General features: G+C 43.3%; 1 pseudogene; it reads right to left on the bottom strand.

Annotated features, from left to right (window-relative positions):
• Window positions 1-965: 965 nt before the first annotated feature.
• On the bottom strand, window positions 966-2,112 carry LOC100445050 (glyceraldehyde-3-phosphate dehydrogenase-like; annotated as a pseudogene).
• Between the last annotated feature and the right edge of the window lie 18,909 nt (window positions 2,113-21,021).

Genomic DNA, 21,021 nt, shown 5'->3' with positions numbered 1-21,021 from the left:
AGAATTTGGAAGAGTCAGATGGAAAAATACTACTGAGAGGCTTTCATTCCAATTTCCACAAGCATAAATGTTAAATTGAGAGTTGGCAGTGGATCATGAAGAAAGGAAAAGAGCTTTTTCCTTTTTCCTATGCCCATAAAAAGAAAGAACATTTGTAAAGCAATTCTCAATAATATTAAAAATAAATAACCACAAGCAGATTTCCTTCATCAGTTTCATTTTGTTCTATGTAAATAGGAGTCTGTTTTTTAAAAATTATTTATTTATTTGTTTATTTATTTATTTTTATTTTATTTTTTTTGAGACGGAGTCTCGCTGTGTCACCCAGGCTGGAGGGCAGTGGCACAATCTCCACTCACTGCAAACCCCGCCTCCCAGGTTCACGCCATTCTCCTGCCTCAGCCTCCAGGGTAGCTGGGACTACAGGCGCCCGCCACCACACCCGGCTAATTTTTTGTATTTTTAGTAGAGACGGGGTTTCGCCGTGTTAGCCAGGATGGTCTCGATCTCCTGACCTCGTGATCCGCTCGACTCGGCCTCCCAAAGTGCTGGGATTACAGGCGTGAGCCACCGCGACTGGCCTATTTATTTATTTATTTTTATCAGATACAGGGTTAGTCGTCATGAAATAATCTACTTATGGACTAGAAAGAACTCTGGAAATTCTGGTTCTGCTTCTGGTACAAAATATCACAGGTGTCTGCTTGGGATGACAATGCTGGTTTACACGGTGATATGGTTTGGCTGTGTCCCCACCGAAGTCTCATCTTGGATTGTAGCTCCCACAATTCCCACGTGTTGTGGGAGGGACTTGGTGAGAGGTAATTGAATCATGGGGGCAGGTCTTTCTCGTGCTGTTTTCGTGATAGTGAATAAGTCTCACGAGATCTGATGGGTTTTTTTTGTTCTTTTTTTTGGCTGAGCACGGGGGACTTTATTGATGGTACACGACAAGGTGGGGCTCCCTAGGCCCCTCCCTCTTCAGGGGATCTGCATGGAAACTGTGAGGAGGGGCGATTCGCAGTGTGGTGGGGGACTGAGTGTGGCAGGGACTTCCCAGCAGTGAGGGCCTCTCTCTTCCTCTCATGCTCTCTCTGGGGGTCTTGCTCCTTGGAAGCCATGTGGGCCATGAGGTCCACCATACTGTTGCTGTAGCCAAATTCATCGTCATGCCAGCAAATGAGCTTGACAAAGTGGCTGTTGAGGGCAATGCCAGCCTCAGCATTGAAGGTGGAAGAGTGGGTGTCGCTGTCGAAGTCAGAAGAGATGACCTGGTGCTCAGTGTAGCCCAGGATACCCTTGAGGGGACCCTCCAATGCCTGCTTCATCACTTTCTTGATGTCATCATATTTGGCAGGGTTTTCCCCGACGGCAGGTCAGGTCCATGACCAACACGTTGGCGGTGGGGATATGGAAGGCCATTCCAGTGAGCTTCCCATTCAGCTCAAGGATGACCTTGCCTACAGCCTTGGCAGTGCCAGTAGAGGCACGGAGGATATTCTGGAGAGCCCGACAGCCACGATGCTACAGTTTCCCGGAGGGGCCATCCACAGTCTTCTGGGTGGCAGTAATGGCGTGGACTGTGGTCATGAGTCCTTCCACGATACCAAAGTTGTCATGGATGACCTTGGCCAGGGGCACTAAGCAGTTGGTGGTGCAGGAGGCATTGCTGATGATCTTGAGGCTGTTGTCGTACTTCTTGTGGTTCATGCCCATCACGAACATGGGAGCGTCAGAAGAGGGAGCAGAGATGATAACCCTTTTGGCTCCTCCCTGAAAGCGAGCCCCAGCCTTCTTCATGGTGGTGAAGATGCCGGTTGACTCCACGATGGACTCAGCGCCAGCATTGCCCCATTTGATTTTGGAGGGGTCTCGCACCTGGAAGATGGTGATGGGATTTCCATTGATGACAAGCTTCCCATTCTCAGCCTTGATGGTGCCACGGAATTTGCCATGGGTGGAATCATACTGGAACAGGTAGACCATGTAGTTGAGGTCAATGAAGAGGTCATTGATGGCAACGATATCTACTTTGCTAGAGTTAAAAGCAGCCCTGGTGACCAGGCTCCCAGTTCCAACAAGTCCATTGATTCCGCACTTCAACTTCACCATGGTGTCTCACGGACGTACGTGGCTGGCAAAGCACAAGAAGATGCAGCTGTCTGTTGAACAGGAGGAGCAGAGAGCCAATCTGATGGTTTTATAAGGGGGAGTTTCCCTGCACAAGTTCTCTCTCTTACCTGCTGCCATGTAAGATGTGCCTTTCGCCTTCCGCCATAATTGGAAGGCCTCCCCAGCCCCAAGTGGAACTGTAAGTCCATTAAACCTCTTTTCTTTATAAATCACCCAGTCTTGGGTATGTCTTTATCAGCAACATGAAAACAGACTCATACACATGGGAAAGCCTGAACCCAGTGAGTCTATTTCTTGAAGTGTCAATAGCTCAGGGTATCAGGTATTGTCTATTCATCAAGGCACTTTGACTCTCCTTTGTCCAAGACCCGATTTCTGGTCTGTAGTTTCCAGCTAACCTTCAGGAAAGCATGAAAGGAAAGCAGAAGTCACTTATTGAGTGTAGGACTAAATAATGATGGGGAATTTACTACAGTGACTAATACTATCTAATAAGAAGAAAACAGAATGCTTTATTAGGGCATACTATATAATTATTCCAAGAGAATTAGATCAATGTTTCTCCTGGGGGCAAAAACAGATTATGGACACTGAAGATGTTGACACATCACCATCCTGTAAAAGTGGACAGTCTCTGAGATATATTTATAATAGTGACATTTAATGCACAAAATTAATCTAAGGAAGGCTGAGCTCATCTTTTTAGTTTGAAAGCATTTTTCACATTGTGTGTTCAAAAATCAGGGAGGTTTTTACACTATTGTCGAATCATTTTAAAAACAGAAGCATATCAAATATAGGCTGGGTGTGGTGCCTCATGCCTGTAATCCCAGCACTTTGAGAGGCCGAGGCAGGTGGATTGCTTGAGCCTGGGAGTTCGAGACCAGCCTGGGCAACATCCTCCAGCTGAGGCAGGAGAATCGCTTGAACGTGGGAGGCAGAGGTTGCAGTGAGCCAAGATCATGCCACAGTACTCCAGCTTGGGCAACAGAGTGAGACTCTGTCTCGAAAAAAAAAAAAAAGCATATCAAATATACTTAAGATTTCTAGCATCCCGCCCTGTGTATGTATTTCGTATGGTGGGTTACAAGGTAAGGGAACAGATCTTTGGTGCTTGGCCATCCAGGAAGGGCCAAAGATTATTTTGAATGTACAAACATCTTGATGATTTTTAACTTTTCTGAATTTATAGTCTGATTTTATAAAAGGAAACATCAAAAAAAATTGTCCAAAATACTGATCACCTGACTAAGATAGGTGCATAATTGCCTAAGAGAAAGGAGTAATTATAGCTTGGCTACCCTATTAACCATAATGACAAGATATTCAAAAATAGGCCAGGCACAGTGGCTCATGCCCGTAATCCCAACTCTTTGGGAGGCTGAGGCAGGAGGATCATTTGAGTTCAGGAGTTTGAGATCAGACTGGGCAACATAGGGAGACTCTGTCTCTACAGTTTTTTTTTTGTTTTTTGGGTTTTTTTTTAAATTACCTGGGCATTGGTGGTGCATGCCTGTGGTCCCAGCTGAGGTGGGATTATCACTTGTCTCTGGGAGTTCAAGGCTGCAGAGAGCCGTGATTGCACCTCTGCACTGCAGCTTGGGTGACAGAGTGAGACCTTGTCTCAAAAAAAAAAAAAAAAAAAAAATAGTAAATATAGGCCAGGCACGGTGGCTCATGCCTGTAATCCCAGCACTTTGGTAAACTGAAGTGGGTGGATCACCTGAGGTCAGGAGTTTGAGACCAGCCTGGCCAACAAGGCAAAACCCTGTCTCTACTAAAAATACAAAAAATTAGCCAGGCGTGGTGGCGCATGCCTGTAGTCCCAGCTACTCGGGACACTGAGGCAGAAGAATCACTTGAACCTGAGAGGCGGAGGTTGCAGTGAGCCAAGATCATGCCACTGGACTCCAGCCTGGGTGACAGAGTGAAACTCTGTCTCAAAAATAAATAAATAAATAAAGTAGAAGGTAACTATAAGGGAATTTAACTTTTTGTAAGTGAGAATCTTTTACTGCATGTTTTAAAAAATAAACAATTGAACAATATGACAAAGGTCAGCAAAAGGGAAGAAAAAGTTAAATCTTCTCAAACAAGAATATTTAGTAAGGCAAGAACCTCTGCTACCCAGATAAATTTCACAGAAAGTAAAGAATAACTTTTTACTATGCCTTGCTGAGAGCAGACTGAATACTTTAAGATCCCTTTGTCATTTTAAAGACAGAAAAAAACATCAAATTCTAGTTTTACTGTTTTTGCCCACCATCCAGATGGCATGATACAGTCTGTTTTTCTTTCTCATTTTCTTTTTAAAATCTTATATATTAACCCATACTTATACATTATCCAGGTGTTCAAAGATTATTCATTAAATAGCTCAGTATTAGTTTGAGTCCATAAAGTTAAAAAGAATCTTATATAGTATATTTAAGTTTAAGCTGGCACTACGGTATGTCATAATCTTATTTTCACTGAGTATATGTTCTAGGTTGGCATTTACTCTTTCTCAGCACTTTAAAAATATGATTCATTGTCTTCTGATTGAGAAGTCCGCTGTCAGCTTTAATAATGTTCCTCTTTTGAAGGTAATGTACCTTTTTTTTATATGACTGCTTTTAAGACTTTTCTCTTTGCCTTTGTCTTTTAGGAGTTTTACTATAATGTGTTTGTGTTTGATTTCCTTTGTGTTTATTTTATTTTGAGTTTGAAAGACTTCTTGAATTTGTGGATTGGTGTCTTTCATCAGTTCTGAAACATTTGCAGATGTTATGTCTTTCGATATTGCTTCTGCACCATTTCCTCTCTGTATGTCTTCAGGGACTCTGCCGAAGTCAACTCACCTCTCTGAGACATTGAGCAATTAGTCTTTTATAGATCAGGCTTATGGTTTCCTTAGTAAGAAAATTTCCTCAAATGCTTGGTAAGTTTTTGGTCTATTTGCTTCCAATCAATTCCATTTATGAGTCCCACCCCTAAAGATCTCTTCCAGATATAATTCCTAAGCATTTAGATTTTTTTTTTCTTTTTGTTATGGGAAATTTCAAACTGTCCAAAAGCAGGGAGAATGTATAATGAACCTTCTTATGTTCAATGATTGTCAATATATGTCAGTCTCATTTCATCTATATACTCCTGTTTTCCCTTATGATTGGATTATTTTAAAGCAAATTTCAGACATAGTATTTAACTTGTAAACACTTCAGTATGTATCTCCAAGAGATAACTACTACTAAAAACATAATTACAATATCATTACAATACCCTCCCAATACTAAAAATATTTTCTCTTAATTTTTTTTGAGACAGGGTCTTGCTCCATTGCCCAGGTTGGGGTGCTGTGGCATGATCACGGCTCGCTGCAGCCTCCACCTCCTCGATTCAAGTGATTCTCCCACTTCAGCTTCCCAAGTAGCTGGAATTACAGGCGTATGCCGCCATGCCTGACTAATTTATTATTATTATTATTATTATTATTATTTTTAGACATGGGGTCTTGCTGTGTTGCTTAGGCTGGTCACGAATTCCTGGGTTCAAGCAATCTTCCCACCTTGGCCTCCCAAAGTGTTGGGATTACAGGCATGAGCCACTGCACCTGTCCAATACTTTCTTAATATCACCAAGTATCTAGTCAGTGTTCAAATTTGTCCAATTGTCTCATAATTTTAAAACATTTTCAATCAGGATCAAAACAAAGCCCATATATTTCATTCAACTAATACACCTCCCCTTCTTTTTTCCTTTGTGATTTTTAAATAGCTTTATTTAGAGCAAATCCATGTATCATATAATCCATCCATTTAAAGGTTACAATTTGATGGCTTTTAGTATATTCACAGAGTTGTCCAACTATCGCCATTATCTAATTCTAGAACATTTCATCATCCCAAAAAAGAAACCCCATGCCGGTTGGCAGCCCCAGCAACCACTCAGTTTCTTCTTTTTCTATAGATTTGCCTATTATGGTTATTTCATATAAATGAAATCATACAATATGTGGGCTTCTGTGTCTGGCTTCTTTCACTTAGCATAATGTTTTAAAGGTTCATCCATATTGTAGCATGGATCATTATTTAATGTCTTGCAGTTATTTTTTGGAGAAACCAGGTCATTTTCTCCTATAGCTTTTCCACATTCTGAATTCTGCTGACTGCATCCATGTGGGGTTTCTTAATGTATTCTTCTGTTCCCTGTTTATCCTGTAAACTAGTATTTAGAACTAGAAGCTCAATCAAATTTAAATCTCACTCTTTGGCAAGACAACTTTACAGATGGTGCAGTGAGCTTCCATAAGGTGTCTGTAAGCCATTGATAGTTCCTGTGATCACTCCATATTTATAGCAGCTATTTGAGACCATTGGAAACAACAATCTTGAATGGAACAATAATATATGAAATCAGATTTTTGCTACTGGTCTGATTCTCCTTTTCCGGCCACGAAATCTTAATGTCAATTCTCAAAAACGCTTGGAGGCTCTCTCTTGTTGTTTAGTAACCTTGTCAATCTGTAAGACTCCAAGCCTCTAGACTCACAATACATTTAGATGTTAGGCTAAAGAAAGAAAATGCCTCTTTCCTTTGCTGAATTTTACTTCTGTCCATTTTTGTTTGTGAACTGGTCAATTCTTGCCTGGGAGCATTTCTGACTTATGATTTTTTAAAAGCAGCAGGAAGTAGCCAGAATACATCAATATCCTGCCTTTTAAAAACCATTCACCCGCAGACATATAGATCAATGGAATAGAATTGAGATTCCAGAAATAAACTCTCACATTCATGGTCAATTGATTTTCAACAAGAGTGCCAAGATCACTTAATGGGGGAAGGAATAGTCTTTTTAACTAATGGTGCTGGGATAATTGGATATCAACAAGCAAAAGAATAAAGCTGGAACCCTACCTCACACCATATACAACAATTAACTCAAAACAAATCAAAGACCTAATTGTAACAGCTAAAAATATACAATCTTAGAAGAAAACATAGAGTAGGTCTTGACGAGCTTAAACTAGGCAATGGTTTCTTAAATATGTCATGAAAGGCATAAATAACTACAGAAAAAAATAGATAAATGGGACATCATCAAATTGTAAAACTTTCACACTTTGAAGGGTACTATCAGAAAGTAAAAAGACAACAAACAGAATAGGATAAAATATTTGTAAATTATAAATATAGTAAGAGTCTAGCATCCAAGAAATATGCATATATATGTATATATATTATATAATTCTTGCAACTCAACAACAACAAAATATAAACAATCCCAATTTAAAATGGGAAAATAATTTGAATAGACATTACTTCGAAGAAGATATACAAATGACCAAGAAGTGCATGAAAAGAAGGCAACATCATTAGTCATTAGGAAAATGCAAATCAAAATCACAATGAGATACTTTATACCCACTATGATAGCTTTAATAAAAATGACAGACAACAACAAGTCTTGGAAAAGATGTGGAAAAAATTATAATTCTCTTGCATTGCTGGTGGGGAATGTAAAATGGTATAGCAACTTTGGAAACCAACTTGGCAGCTTTTCAAAAGTTAAACATAGAGTTACCATATGGCCCAGCAATTCCACTCCTAGATATATACCCAAGAACATATGTTCACACAAAAACTCATACATGAATGTTTAGGGCAGTATTATTTATAAGATTCCCAAAATAGGAATAACCTAAATGTCTCTCAACTGATGAATAGATAAATAAATTTTAGGATATCCATACAATGGAATGTTACCCAGCCATAAAAAAAGAATGAAATTTGAATGCATGATACAACATGGATGAACCCAGAAAACATTATGCTCAGTGAAATAAGGCAGACACAAAAGGCCACATACTGTATGATTCTATCTTTATAAAATATCCAGAATAGGCAAATCTACGTAGACAGAAAGTAGGTTAGAGGTTGCCAAGGGCTGGGGGTAGAAGAGAATGGAGAGTGATTACTAATGGGTATGGGGTTTCTTTTTAGGGCAATGAAAAAGGTCAAGCATTAGATTGTGGTGATAGTTGCACAACTTTGTGAATATATAAAATACACTAAATTGTATACTTTAAAAGACATGAATTTTGTAGTAGATGAACGATATCTCAATTTAAAAATTATAACAACAAATTATTCCCTAAATAACGATTACAGAGTTCTGTTTGGGGTGATTAAAAGTTCTAGAAATAGATAGTGGTGATGGTTTCACAACATCATGAATGCAATTAATACCACTTAATTGCACACTTAAAAGTGGTTAAAATAGCAACTTTTATGTTATATATATTTTACTACAGTAAAAAACCCTATTTTTTAACAGCTCCCTAAACCATAGACTTCATAAGTATGTGGACTGTCTTCCATGTTATTGCAGATGATTTTTCTACCAAATGATTTTACACAACACAGCCCCATAGGGGTCATTGGCCATGAGGTCTGCAAAATCTGTTCTTTTTTTTTTTTTTTTTTTTTTTTTGAGATGGAGTCTCGCTCTGTCGCCCAGGCTTCAGTGCAGTGGTGCCATCTAGGCTCACTGCAACCTCTGCCTGTCTGTCGGGTTCAAGCAATTCTCCCACCTCAGTGAACCGAGTAGCTGGGATTACAGGCACCTGTCATCACGCCTGGCTAATTTTTGTATTTTTGTAGAGATGGAGTTTCACCATGTTGGCCAGGCTGGTCTTGAACTCCTGACTTCAGGTGATCTGCCCACCTCAGCCTCCCAAAGTGCTGGGATTACAGATGTGAGCCACCATGATCAGCCAAAAATCTGTATTTTAAATTACCTGTTGCCTGATTGTTAAGCCAATGTCACATATTTTAGGGTTTTGTTACCGCAGCGCCACTACCAGGGCCAAGTTATGTGTTAGTCAGGGTACAGGCTAAGCTATGAATACCAAAAAACCTCAAAATACAATGACCCATGATTCTGAATATGATGAAATTGTTTATGAAAGACCAATAGTGCTGCTAGGAGTAATTTGAAATGCCAATTAAAAATGTAAAAAGCAGCAATGATTATTTCAAAGCATTGGTGAGCTGCCAAGGCAACTAGGAGTCAAGAGAACAAAATCCCAAATATGGGGGAACAGTATAGAGATATGAGCTGAGCCAACATTTTGCAGTTTCTGTCTCCAGGGCATTTGATGCTTCTGGGCATGGGGAAGGAGACTGAAGATCTGGGCAAAAGAGTTGGGCAGAAGAATCCTTCTCAGACACTCACAGAGCAGGAAGGACAAAATTAGACTTGAAGGACTAGGACCTGGGGAAAGGAGAAGTTAAAAAGAGCCTAATGATTTTCTGGTTCTTGTTTTAGGACATTGCAGAACTCTGAAGCTACATGGGGTAGAGTCTAAGAAGCCAGGAAGAAAGCCTCTGAAAAGCAGAATAGAGTTTCAGCAGACTTCTAATGCTGAAGAGACAAGAAGAGTTCAAGAGCTGCCAGGGCCATGGAATCCCAGGTTATAACCCAGGCTCCAAGTTGAAAATCCATGAGCAAGTGCAAACTAGATATGCATGGAGCCTTTCCAAAATGGCAACCCAGTCTAGATTCAGCCCAGTTTTTGACTGAATTAAAGTGGCGAGCACCACTCTATCTGCATAAAGATAATTTCCTCTCTGGAGCAATATGTACAAGTTTTCATGTACAATGCCTGAGATTCAATAGCTAGACATGCTAGAGGCAAGACCAAATGACTGAAAAGCAAGAGAAAAAACAGATAGTGTAAATCTGTTTTTTACACTATTATTATTTACATGGATAATCTTAATATTGGAGTTACCAGACAAGGATCTTAAATAGCTAGAATTAATATGCTCAAGACAAAAGAAAAAAAATGCAGGGATTATATGAAAGGATGGATAATTTTACCAGAGAAAGGGCGATTCTAGAGTAGAAAAGTACCATAACTGAAATTAAGAATTCAGTAAGTGGAACACTTATATACTGTTGGTGGGAGTGTAAATTAGTACAATCTCTATAGAAAACAGAAAACAGTATGGAGATTTCTCAAAAAACTAAAAATAGAACTACCATTCAACCCTGCAATTCCACTATGGGATATATACACAAAGGAAAATAAATTCATTACATCAAAAAGATAGCTGGGCATGGTGGCCTCATGCCTGTAATCCCAACACTTTAGGAGGCCCCAACACTTGATCACCTGAGGTCGGGGGTTCAAGACCAGCCTGGCCAACATGGAGAAACCCTGTCTTTACTAAAAATACAAAAAGATTAGCTGGGCATGGTTGCATGTGCCTGTAATCCCAGCTACTCAGGAGGCTGAGGCACAAGAATTACTTGAACACAGGAGGCAGAGGTTGCAGTGAGCAGAGATCACACTACTGCATTCCAGCCTGGGCAACAGAGCAAGACTCCATCTCAAAAAAAAAAATAATAAGATACCTGCACTTGTATGTTTACAGCAGCACTATCCACAATAGCAAAGACATGAAATAAACCTAAGTGTCCAACAATGGATGGCTGGATAAAGAAAATTATATGTGTGTTTGTGTGTGTGTATGTGTGTGCATGCACACACACACAAAATGGAATACTACTCAGCCATAAAGAGGAATGAAATCATGTATTTTGCAGCAGCATGGATGGAACTAGAGGCCATTTTCTTAAGTGGAACAACTCAGAAACAGAAAGTCAAATACCCCATGTTCTCACTTATAAGTGGACACTAAATAATGTGTATACACAGATAGAGTGTGAAATAATAGACTGGGAAGAGTGGGAGGGTGGTAGGGGGTGAGGGTTGTGAAGTGACTTAATGGATACGAAGTACACCATTCAGTGATGGTTACACCAAAAGCCCAGATGTCACCACTATGCAATATATCCATGTAAAAAAACTGCACTTGCACCCCTTAAATTTATACAAATAATAATAACAAGGAATTCAGTCAATGTGCTTAACAACAGATTAGACACAGCAGAAGGCAGGATCAGTGAGCTGGAAGTCAGTCCACTAGAAAATATCTAGACTGAGGCACAGAGAAAATAAAAGATGAAAAATACAAAAGACAGTTTAAGACAGTGAAAATAGCTAATGAAAGACTGTGGCTTAACTAAGATGAACTTTTTTTTCTCTCTCTCTCCCTCTATCCAAAGGTAGGTGGCTGGTCTGGGGCAGGCAGACACTTTCACTTCATGAGGGTGTTCAGGCTTGTGAGTTGGCTCTGATATCTTTAAGAAATGGCTTCTATCTTTAGATATGTTCCTGCTGTAGTTGTTCCCCAGCCAGGAAGGAGAAAGGAAGATAGTCAAGGGCCAGCATCTTTATTTATAGGAGCTGACCAAAAGCTGTACACATCACTTGAGCTCATAAGGGCTTGAACTTAGGTGCATGAGCTTACTTAGTTATCAGGAAGGCTGGCAGGTGTTTTGTTTCTTTTTTTCTTTCTCTGTCTCTCTCTCTCTTTCTTTCTTAGAGATGGGGTCTTGCTACACTGCCAAGGCTGGTCTCGAACTCCGGGGCTCAAGCAATCCTCCCACCTTGGCCACCCAAAGTACTGGGATTACAGGCGTGAGCCACCATGACCAGCTCAGATGTTGTTTCTAATTGGGCAGCTGCAATCGTCTTATTACTAAAGGGAGGAATGGGAGAATGAATTTTAATAAACAGAAAGTGTTTCTGCCACTTGGATTACTATGCAGGAGTTAGACACACAGGGCTTTGTAGACCACAGTAATAAGTGTAGATTAGAACCAGGGAAGGAGGAACTGGGAGTTCCATCCAAAAAGACATGATTTCCCAGACTACAAGCCTGCTCCTTGGGACCCACACTGGGTGAGGTTTCCTATTCCCATATTTAGTGCTAGTGGTGAGATCCCAGATGTGGTGAGCCTGTGGTACGGAGGTCCTTGACTCCAGTGACCCTGATGTGAGCTCCTGTGAGTCCCACTGGGTCTTTTGCAGACCCAATCAATGGTGCTTCTTTGTGAAAGGGGCTTCTTTGTCATCCTTGAGGACCCAGGGAAGACTGAGGCTGAGGACTGCCGGAGCTACACTGGGAAGGATCTCAGGCACACTCTTCACCTTCTTAGAGGCCTCTTCTCCTAACAATATCTCCCCTCTAGACTGTCTTAATTCAGCTTAGAGTGCCGTAAGACAATACCACAGACTGGGTGGCTTAAACAACAGAACTCTGTTTTCTCACAGTTCTGGAGGCTGCAAGTATGAGATCAGGGTGCCAGCATGTTCAGGTTCTGAGGAGGGTTCTCTTCTTGGTTTGCAGACAGCTACCTTCTCACTATGTCCTCACATGGTCAGGGAGACAGCTTTCTCTTCTCTTTTTTAAAAAATTATTTTTTATTTTTTTAGAAGTGGGGTCTCACTCTGTTGCCCAGGCTGGTCTCGAACTCCTGGGCTCAAGTGATCCTCCAGCCTCAGCCTCCCAAAGTGCTGGGGTTACAGGCATGAACCACTGCACCTGGCCCTTTCTCTTCTTATAAGGTCATAGTCCTATCAGATTAGGATCCTACCTTGTAGCTTTATTTAACCTAATTACCTCCTAAGGACTCTATCTCCAGATACAGTCGTATTGGGGGTTGGGGCTTCAACATATGAATTTCGGGGATGAGGGGACACAATTCAGTCCATAGCATAAGACCGCTGTCCCTTGCCTGCAGCAATTTGTGGCCTCTTGCTCCCAAGTGGCTAAACTGATGCTGGGGAACAAAACCTTTAAGGACCCTTTTGGCAGTGCCCTGGTGCATTAGACCATTTTCTTTTCTTTCTTTTTTTTTTTTTTTTTTTGAGATGGAGTCTCTCTCTGTCACCCAGGCTGGAGTGCAATGGCGTGATGTCAGCTCACTGCAACCTCTGCCTTCAAGTGATTCTCCTGCCTTAGCCTCCCAAGTAACTGGGATTACAGGTGCGTGCCACCACGCCTGGCTAATTTTTGTATTTTTAGTAGCGACGGGGTTTCATCATATTGACCAGGCTGATCTCGAACGCCTCACCTCGTGATCCACCCACCTCGGCCTCCCAAAGTGCTGGGATTACCGCGCCTGGCCTATTAGTTCATTTTCACACTGCTATGAAGAACTGCCTGAGACTGGGTAATTTATAAAGGAAAGAGGTGTAATTGACTCACAGTTCCACATGGCTGGAGAGGCCTCAGGAAACTTACAATCATGGCTGAAGGCAAAGGAGAAGCAAGGCACCTTCTTCACAAAGCGGCAGGAAGGAGAAGTGCCCAGTGAAAGAGCCCCTTATAAAACCATTAGATCTCAGGAGAACTCACTCACTATCATGAGAATAGCATGGTGGAAACCGTCCCCATGATTCAATTATCTCCACCTGGTGTCTCCTTTGACTCATGGGGATTATGGTGATTACAAGATGAGATTTGTGGGGGGACATGAAACCTAATCATATCACCTGGGGAGGTGTCCATGAAAACTGCTGGCACCTGAGAACTATCTATTTCTGCTTTCAGGTAACAAGGAAGACTTTGGGACCCTGAGGAGTATGGCTGCAGCAGTCTTAAGCTTTGGACAGGGGCCTAGAGTGGTGGCTCATGCCTGTCATCCAAGAACTTTGGAAGGCCCAGGTGAATGGATTGCTTGAGCCCAGGAGTTTAAGACCAGCCTGGGCAATATGTTGAGACCTAGTCTCTAAAAAAATGTAAAAATTAGCTGGGTATGGTGGCATGCACCTGTAGTCCCAGCTACTTGAGAGGCTGAGAGACAGGAGGCTCACTTGAGCCTGGGAGATTGAGGCTGCAGCTACTGCACTCCAGCCTGGGCAACTGAGTGAGGTCGTGTCTCTTAACACAAACAAAAACCTTTGGACAGCAAAAGCCCATCTCCTCTTCTCAGGCACATGGCTGCCTGGCTGCGGACTACATTTCCCAGCCTCCCTTGAGGTTGGCTGCGGCCACATGACTGGGTCTTCCCCAGTGGCTTGCAAGTGGACGTGACTTATGCAATTTCCACTTTACCTGCTTACAAGGAAATCTCTTGCTCTGGACTTTCTCTTTTTTCCCTTTCGCCAAGTCACTCAGAAGTGGCAAATGCTGACAGAGCATGAGGTCAGTGGCTCTCAGAGTGGGCATCAGAATTCCCCAGAGAGCTTGTTAGGGCACAGTTTTCTGGGTCCTGCCCCCAGAGCTTCTGACTTAGTAGGTCTGGGGTGGGACCTGGGAATGTGCATTTCCTATGAATTGCCAGGGGCTGCTGCTGGTCCCGGGAATATAAGCAACAATCCGAAAGAATCTGGGTTCCTGAATGATGGCCACACGCACAGCCTCACAAGATCATTCACCCCGGAGCTACTATGGGAAAGAGAATTCAATTTGTTTTAATGTTTAAGCCACGCTATTGTCTTACAATAAGATGGCCAGTGAATTTTTGTTTCTCCTTTAGCCAGTTTGACTTAGATTTCTGTTGCTTGCAACTGAAAATGCCCTGATCATCGTATGTAACATTGACTGCTTTTGATTTACTCTTTCAGTAACTATTTATTGAAAATCCCACGCCGGGTGCTTTTTATTTATTTTTACTATTTTTAATTACTATTATTTTTTTTGAGATGGAGCCTAGGCTGGAGCGCAGTGGCTTGATTTCGGATGAATGCAACCTCCGCTGCCCGGGTTCAAGCAATTCTCATGCCTCAGCCTCCTGAGTAGCTGGGATTACAGGCATGCACCACCATGCCTGGCTAATTTTTTTTTTTTTTTTTTTTTGTATTTTTAGTAGAGACGGGGTTTCGCCATGTTGGCCAGGCTGGTCTTGAACTCCTGATCTCAGATGATCTGCTCTCCTCTGCCTCCCAAACTGCGGGGATTATAGGCATGAGCCACCGCGCCCAGCCCCAGGTGCTTTTGAAAGCACTGGGCATACAGCAGTGAGTGAAGCAGTGAGTGAGTAAAAAGTTCCTGTCCTGTCCTTTCAGAGATTCTGATCTTTGTGTAAGGCAGCACACAATGAAGTATTTTAAAGACAAAATATCAGCAAATTCTCAAAGCAACTTTGAGAAGGAGACATCATTTTGAAATCCCATTCTACAGATAAGTGCGCTGAGGCTGCAGTAGCAAAGCTGGAGTTTGAACCTAGATCTGTGCGAGTCCAAAGGCTAAATTCTCTCTCTTTTTCTTTTTTTTTTTTGAGACAGAGTCTTGCTCTGTTGCCCAGGCTGGAGTACAGTGGTGCAATCTCAGTTCACTGCCACCTCTGCCTCCCAGGTTTAAGCAATTCTCCTCCCTCAGCCTCCTGAGTAGCTGGGATTACAGGTGCCTGGCACCACGCCCAGCTAATTTTTGTATTTTTAGCAGAGATGGGGTTTCACCATTTTGGCTAGGTTGGTCTCGAACTCCTGACCTCAAGTGAGCCTGCCTTGGCCTCCCAAAGTGCTGGGATTATAGGCACGAGCCACCACACCTGGCTCAAAGGCTAAACTCTTGACAGTGGGCCATGCTGCCCCAAGAAGCTCCACTGGATTTATTTGAAGGTCCTTGCCAAATCACTTGGGGAAAAAAAAAGGCAGATTCAGCCCATGGATCCTTAAGTACCATTCGAAGAGTGGCATCCTTTTCCCAAATGTCACCTTTTGTCTTTAAGGCAAAGGTGGTGCCAGATCTTCAGCTCTCATGTCTCCTGCACAAACTCTCCCAGGCGTGAGAAGAGACTCCACTCTGCAGAAACTCTGTCTCTAAGGGGGAAGTGACAGTCAGAGAAGGGAACAGGGATATTACTGAGGCCAGAAGGCCCCTCTCCCCTCAGTGAGGCCCATGCTCATGCCCAAAGCCTGTCTGTCTTCCTAAATAATGCAGTGTGGAAGAGTAGAGGCTTTGCAGCCAAGCAGACAGGATTTCATAACCCTGGTTCCAGTACTTCCCAGTGTGTGATCTTGGACCATCAACTGGGCCTCTGAACCTCAATCTCCTCTATAAAAGTGGCACAATGGCCACGCGGGGTGGCTCACACCTGTAATCCCAGCATTTTGGGAGGCCGAGGTGGGCAGATCACTTGAGGTCAGGAGTTTGAGACCAGCCTGGCCAACGTGGCGAAACACTGTCTCTAGTAAAAATACAAAAAGTAGCCGGGCGTGGTGGTGGGCACCTGTAGTCTCAGCTATTCAGGAGGCTGAGGCAGGAGAATCACTTGAACCCGGGAGGCGGAGGTTGCAGTGAGCCGAGATAGTGCCATTGCACTCCAGCCTGGGCTACAAGAGCAGAACTCTGTCTCAAAAAAAAACCCCAAACAAACAAACAAACAAAAACAAAACACAAAGAAAAAACAAAAACAACAACAAAAAATGGCACAGTAATAGCTTAATTCCCAAGCTTGTTCAGGATTTTGTGGGTCAGGAATGTGAAAAGGGTTTCACTGGATGTTCATTTCTGTTCCACGTGGCATCATGTGATGAGGGCTGGAGGACCCACCTCCAAGATGGCTTCTTCACTCCTATGTCTGGAAGCTTCAATTCTCCTGGGCCTTCTCACAGCTCCATGCTCTTAGGGGAGCTGCAATTCTCTTTTTTTTTTTTTTTTTTTTTTTTTTGAGACGGAGTTTCACTCTGTCGCCTAGGCTGGAGTGCAGTGGCCCCGATCTGGGCTCATTGCAAACTCCACCTCCCGGGTTCACACCGTTCTCTTGCCTCAGTCTCCCGAGTAGCTGGGACTACAGGCGCCCGCCACCACGCCTGGCTAATTTTTGTATTTTTAGTAGAGACGGGGTTTCACCGTGTTAGTCAGATGGTCTCGATCTCCTGACCTCGTGATCCGCCTGCCTCGGCCTCCCAAAGCGCTGGGATTACAGGGGTGAGCCACCGCGCCCGGCCGGGGAGTTGCAATTCTTACACAGCAGCCTGGGAGCCAAGGAGATCATGACGGAATCTGCTGGTTCCCTTAAAATGTAGATCCAGGCCTGGCGGTGTCACTTGTTTTTTGTTTTTTGTTTTTGAGACAGGGTCTCCCTCTGTCACTCAGGCTGGAGTGCAGCGGCGCCATCATAGCTCACTGCAGCTTCTACCTCCTAGGCTCAAGGAATCCTCTTGCCTCAGCCTCCGGAGTAGCTGGGACTACAGGTGCGGGCCACCACGCCAGCCTATTTTTAAAAGTTATATTTTTGGCCGGGAGTGGTGGCTCACGCCTGTAATCCCAACAGTTTGGGAGGCGGAGGTGGGCAGATCACCTGAGGTCGGGAGTTCGAGACCAGCCTGACCAACATGGAGGAACCCTGTCTCTACTAAAAATACAAAATTAGCCACGTGTGGTGGCAGACCCCTGTAATCCCAGCTACTCGGGAGGCTGAGGCAGGAGAATCGCTTGAACCCAGGAGGTGGAGTCTGTGGTGAGCCGAGATCACGCCATTGCACTCCAGCCTGGGCGACAAGAGCGAAACTCCGTCTCACAACAAAACAAAAAAGTTATTTTTAGTAGAGCTGGGGTCTTTCTGTGTTGCCCAGGTTGGTCTTGCAGTCTTGGGATCAAGCGATCCGCCCACCTCTGCTTCTCGGTGTTGGAATTACAGGCGTGAGCCACCATGCCCAGCACAGTGTCACATCTGTCATATTCTATGGGTCAAAGCAGTCAAGGGTTCTCTCTCAATCAGACTAAGACCAACAGGAACAAGCTTGTTGTATTAATTTGCTAGGGCAGCCTTAACAGACAAGAAGGGAGGTGAGTCGCCTTTTAGTTTAAGTAGATACGGTCATGCTATTCTCTAATTGACCACCAGATGGCGCGCTGGACTTAATATTAGTACAGTTTGTAATTGCCCTTCCGAGAGTGGCCACCGCTACTCAAGCGACTGGACACTGGACTAAGTGCTTCTGTTCATTTGGATAAGACGAGACTCTCATTTTCTTTGATAAAATATAAATCTAGAAGAGCCCTAGGCTTTTATTACATCATGTTCATGGAAGGAGAGAAATGATCCTTTTCTGATTTGCCAGAGAAAACCAACCAGTATTTATTCTTTAGGAAATACAGAGATGCTATTTAACCTCCTGGTCACCATAGCAACAAATAATCAAGGAAGACAACCAATCAGAATGCAGGTTTCTTTGGGAGGTTTTTTTTTTTTTTTTTTTTTTTTTTTTCCCAGATATTGCAACAATTTCTAAAAAAATCTTAGACTCTTTTGTTCAAATTATCCTTTCAAGGAAAGACACAAATGAACAGAGTTAACAAATGAGGTTGGTAACAGGAAAATTAACTGGAGCTCCTGGCTGCACGGGAGAACAGAATGAATGTTTAGGGAAGGTTCTCAATGTGCCACTCTATTAAAATTGATTTTTTTTTTTTTTTTTGAGACAGAGTCTTGCTCTGTCACCCAGGCTGGAGTGCAGTGGCGTGATCTCGGTTCAATGCAAACTCCGCCTCCCAGGTTCAAGCGATTCTCCTGCCTCAGCCTCCCGAGTAGCAGGGACGATAGGTTCCTGCCACCACGCCCGGCTAATTTTTTTGTATTTTTAGTAGGGATGGAGTTTCACCATGTTGGCCAGGTTGGTCTCAAACTCCTGACCTCAAGTGATCCGCCCTCCTCAGCCTCCTAAAGTGAAAAAACTAATTATTTAGAGCAATTTCATGATGCAGAATAGAACCCCTTCCTATATAGCTGCAAGAGAGAACGGGCTCTTTTTTTTTATGTTTAAAGCACTGACTTTGCTAAGCATGGCGGCTCACGCCTGTAATCCCAACACTGGGAATCTGAGGTGGGAGGATCACTTGAGCACAGGAGGCCAAGGCTGCAGTGAGCTATGTTTGCACCACTGCACTCCAGCCTGGGCAATGGAGCGAGACCCTGTCTCAAAAAAATATGCAATAATTAAATATAATAAACACTTGAAACAAACTTTATAGGAACCACAGTCTCAAGATGAAGAGTTACATTCCAGAAAGAATCAACACAAGACCATTGGGCTTAACATTCTGTCTTATAGGCAAACTTTTTGCTTACAATTCACCCAGGAAATAAACATGATATATATAGATCCACTGTCCAATTTTTTTTTTTTTTGGAGACTTGAGTCTCGCTCTTGTCACCCAGGCTGGAGTGCAATGGTGAGATCTCAGCTCCCTGCAACCTCTGCCTCCTGGATTCAAGCGATTCTCCTGCCTCAGCCTCCCGAGTAGCTGGGATTACAGGCTCCTGCCACCACGTCTGGCTAAATTTCATATTTTTAGTAGAGATGGGGTTTCATCATGTTGGCCAGGCTGGTCTCAAACTCCTGACCTCAGGTGATCCGCCCGCCTCTGCCTCCCAAAGTGCTGGGATTACAGGCATGATCCACCACGCCCGGCCTCATTTTTTCATTCATTCAATTTACATTTACCGAGCGTCTCCTCTGTGCCAGTATAATTCAGGAACACAGAAGTGAACAATTCGAACATAGGTTTCTGCTCATATGGACCTTACAATCTTGTAACCTAATTAGAACCTTCCCTCGCCTGCCTGGGAAACACCTGTGCCCACAGTCCCTCCAGTCCCGAGTTTCCCATTGTGACAGGTTTAATTGTGTTCCCTCCAAATTCCTGTGTTGAAGTCCTAACCTCCAGTACTTCAGAATATAACTATACTTGGAGAAAGGGCATTTAGAGAGGCAATGAAGTTAAAATGAGGTCTTCAGAGTGGGCACCAACCCAACATGGCAGATATCCTTATAAGAAGAGGAAATTTAGGCCGGGTGCAGTGGCTCACGCCTGTAATCCCAGCACTTTGGGAGGCTGAGGCAGGTGGATCACCTGAGCCCAGGAGTTCGAGAACAGCCTGGCCACCATGGCAAAACCCCATCTCTACTAAAAATACAAAAATTAGCCAGGCGTGGTGGTGGGCGCCTGTAGTCCCAGCTACTTGGGAGGATGAGGTAGGAGAATCGCTTGAACCCAGGAGGTGGAGGCTGCAGTGAGCCGAGATTGCACCACTGCACTCCAGCCTGGGCGACAGAGTGAGACTGTCTCAAAAAAAAAAGAGAGAAGAGGAAATTTAGACACAGATGGTACGGAGGGAAGACCACGTGAAGACGCAGGGAGAAGGCCATCTGCAAGCCAAGGAGAGAGGCTGCAGAAGAAACTAATCCTGCCGACACTGTGATCTCAGATTTCTAGCTTCCAGAATTGTGAGTAAATAGATTTCTGTTGTTTAAGCTACCCAGTATATGCGCCCTAGCAAACTAATACACCCACCAATATCTTTGGAACTAGCTGCCAACAGCTTCAACTATAGTTTTTGTTGTTTTGCTTTGTTTTGTTTTTTGAGACAGGGTCTTACTCTGTTGCCCAGGCTGGAGTGCAGTGGCATGATCACGGCTCACTGCAGCCTCAACCTCCTGGGCTCAGGTGATCCTCCCACCTCAGCCTCTCAAGTAGCTAAGACTACATGTGTGCTAATTTTTTTTTTTTTAATTATTTGTAGAGATGGGGTTTCACCATGTTTCCCAGGCTGTTCTGAAACTCCTGGCCTCAAGTGATCCACCCACCTTGGCCACCCAAAGTAGTGCTGGGATTATAGATGTGACCCACTGTGCCCAGCCTTAAACCATAGTTTTAACCAAGCCAGAATCTAAGTATTTGAAACCTGTTTTAAAAAATTTTCTGGCCAGGCGCTGTGGGTCATGTCTGTAATCCTAGCATTTTGGGAGGCCAAGGCAGGCAGATCACCTGAGGTCAGGAGTTTGAGACCAGGCTGGCCAACATGACAAAACCCTGTCTCTACTAAAAAATACAAAAATTAGCCGGGCGTAGTGGCGTGCACCTGTAATCCCAGCTACTCAGAGGCTGAGACAGGAGAATTGCTTGAATCTGGGAGGCAGAGGTTGCAGTGAGCCGAGATCACGCCACTGCACTCCAACTTCCTCAAATAATAATAATAAGTAAATAAAATAATAAATAAAGAAAATTTCCACCAGTAGATGAGTAACTTATCCCCATGTA

The sequence above is a fragment of the Pongo abelii genome, chromosome 20 (genome assembly GCF_028885655.2).
Source record: "Pongo abelii isolate AG06213 chromosome 20, NHGRI_mPonAbe1-v2.0_pri, whole genome shotgun sequence".
Classification (NCBI taxonomy): domain Eukaryota; kingdom Metazoa; phylum Chordata; class Mammalia; order Primates; family Hominidae; genus Pongo; species Pongo abelii.
This window is presented reverse-complemented; position numbering and strand designations above follow the sequence as displayed.